Source organism: Vombatus ursinus, unplaced genomic scaffold (assembly GCF_900497805.2).
Source record: "Vombatus ursinus unplaced genomic scaffold, bare-nosed wombat genome assembly UNPS02014830.1, whole genome shotgun sequence".
In the NCBI taxonomy this organism is placed as follows: Eukaryota; Metazoa; Chordata; class Mammalia; order Diprotodontia; family Vombatidae; genus Vombatus; species Vombatus ursinus.
In genome coordinates, this window is record NW_020954608.1 from 6383165 (window position 1) to 6386044 (window position 2880).

A 2880-nucleotide genomic window follows, 5' to 3' on the forward strand; every position below is an offset into this window, starting at 1 on the left:
TTCTATATCTATTAAGATGTTGATATGATATTGACTTTTTGTTATTGATATGGTGGTCTGTTATGCTGATAATTTTCCTAATATTGAACCAGCCCTGCATTCCTGATACAAATCTTGCCCTGTCACAATATATGATCTTTTTGAGATATATCCATAATCTCCTTGTTAATTTTTATTTTAATTTTTGCATAGATATTCATTAAGATAATTTGTCTATAGTTTACTTTCCCTATTTTGCTCTCCCTGGTTTAAGAATCAAAACCGTATTTCTGTCATAAAAGGAATTTGATAGTATTCCTGAGATAAATCATTTTACTATTATATTAATAACCAATTATCATTTTGGGATCTAGGCTTTTCTCCTTTACTTAAAAGTAAAGTCACTCAGTTACCATGGTTGGGGGTTGAGGTAGGCAGTTCCTCCATGGACCAGGGGGATGCTCGGGTCTGTGTGGGGCTGACGCCAGCACCACATGATTGAATTATATCTTTCAGCTCTGAAGTGTCAAATAGATATCTTCTGAGTATGGAATGATCTAGAAAAAAAAGGTGGAAAACATACAGCTAATTGAGTCCAAGATGATTAGCACTGAAGAAGAGCTCATCTCTGGTGTAAGTTGTCAAATTTTTGTTAATAAATTTTCTTGTCACTGCTGTTATGACATCCTGGTGAATCCCACCACATTGAACTGTGGGGACAGTTTCTGTTGACATTGCCTGGCTCTATGGTGGGCATCCTCAAACAAAACAGAATGTCCAGAGTGCCAAGAGAAATGAGGCTTTCCTAAGTAAATATTCTGCTCAAAGATGCTATCAAATTGAGATTAGAAGACATTCAGCAGAACAGTGATATGGTCCATAGTCTTCAGCCTTTCATCAACATGGGAATGATCAGATTTCTATAGCTCCAAATTCTATAGATCAAAGAGGAGGGGGATATTTTTCTGGAGTACTGACAGCTTTAACTGGTGTTGCAATGGTTCTATGTTATATCACTAGAACAGTAGAGAATCAGAGCATGGCCTTCTTGTTCAAAAATATTTGCAAAATGGAGGGCTAAAGAAGTCATCTTCTTTCTAGAACAACTGGGCCCTTGGGCTTCTCTTTATAGAGATAGATTTTTACCTGCAAGAATAAATGGCAGCCTAGAGGTCAACTGAGGGAAGTCATTATTCCTGTTATATGCCCTGAAGAGTTCCCCAAGACTCAATATGTTGCACGTGTACTTGTTTGATTATGCAGAAACTTTCTTACTTTTCATCCATACAATATACTGTGTGCAAAAAAAAAATAGAGGATATCATCACAATAATTGAAAACTGTTCCTCACATCATGTGGTGCCATTTTTGAAAGTATCAAAGCAGGGGCTTCTTGTGGCCATTTTTTGGCTTATTATTCCTCAGTTTATTTGTAACTGTTTATTTTACTAGGCCCTGTACTTTAACCCAATTATCAACATTAATCTTCTGGTCAAAGAAGCACACAGATAAGAAACCCAAGTGTTGTAAATGTTGCTGTCCCAGCTCCGAGTTAAGCCAGCCTCCAACAGATCTGAGTTTTGAATTTTAAAGAGTAGTGGGGGCTGAAGTGGGAGTGTTGGTAATGGAGTGGATATGCTTTTCTATAAACACTGATAGAAGGGACTGTTTTTTTTAAAGTTACACATAATTTTTCTTGGCATGAAAAACAGGATACATCATTCTCAAACCAGTATTTGTTTATTCAGATTGTACAGTGGTGATACTTACCACATCCTGTAACTACCTTGAAGGTATTGTGAGGCTCAATGAGATGGTGGTTTGAAGGACTACCAGAGCTCCTCAAAGAACATGGGACATGCATTAAAGTATCATGGTACTTTAGGTTGTTTGTTTGCTTCTCAACAGGCTTTCTGAGACTTAGTTTGGTAAAGCTGGTAAGTGACAGAGAATCTCATCCAGAGTGCTGATGATAGGAAAATGAACTTCTATTAGGCAGGACATTGCCTTCCAAATGTTCTCAGTATGTGAACTTTTACTCATGTGTGGCTGTGTGGTCTGTTATAACCGTAGATAAACAGGTGCAGACCATAATTACAGTGCAGAAGACGCTGTCTTGTTGGTGACTTCTTTGTGAAGTATCAGTGAAAACTCTGCAGTCATTGAGTTGCTGACATATTCCCTCCTAGCTAGTTTTAATCAATGTTTTGTGCCCTTTTATTTGTAAAGAGATGTTGAACAACTTTGAACATTTAATGAAGACTAATTTTAACTATTCTTCGCTTCCTAAAAATCATTATTTTCAAAACGAACTGGATCTGTGATAAATTTCAAGATTGTACTTTTGTTTAGAAAACTTTTGATAATTGACCTCACACTGTATCATTGTCTTTGTAGCATGATATCTATACCAAGAGCTATGATTTGTAAATACATAATGGTATGAAGTATGGTTTTTTGTATATGAAAACAACAAATATTAAAAATAATATGTGAGAACAGGACATATAGAGATAGATTAATTCTTTCCAAAGAGAAGTGTGGATTTCATATTTGCATCTGAAGGTTTCAAAAAATTACTTTAAACAAAAATAAAAGGTTTTTTTAAAAAAAGCAAATAAATAAAGTAAAGTCAGTCTCTAAAAAAAAGTCTCTGTAAAAATCTATCTCTGAAGGACATGACTGATTAATAAAGTTGTCCTAGCCCTCCAAGGAAACATGTCAATATTGGATGGAACCCCACCTTATTAGGAGACCTTACTTCTGTTCAAAGTGTAAGCAGAACCCAATCTAGTGGACTTCTTACCTTGAGGAAAAGATCTCCTGCCCTTGTACCTCTCCATTAAAGTTTTGGGTGACCAAGCTCATGAAGAAGAAAACCAACTAGAGTGGTATGGATGG

At 36.0% G+C, this 2880-nt stretch overlaps 1 pseudogene; it reads left to right on the forward strand.

Annotated features, from left to right (window-relative positions):
- The first annotated feature begins 579 nt into the window (after nucleotides 1–579).
- LOC114025443 lies at nucleotides 580–1316 on the forward strand (annotated as a pseudogene).
- Nucleotides 1317–2880: the final 1564 nt, after the last annotated feature.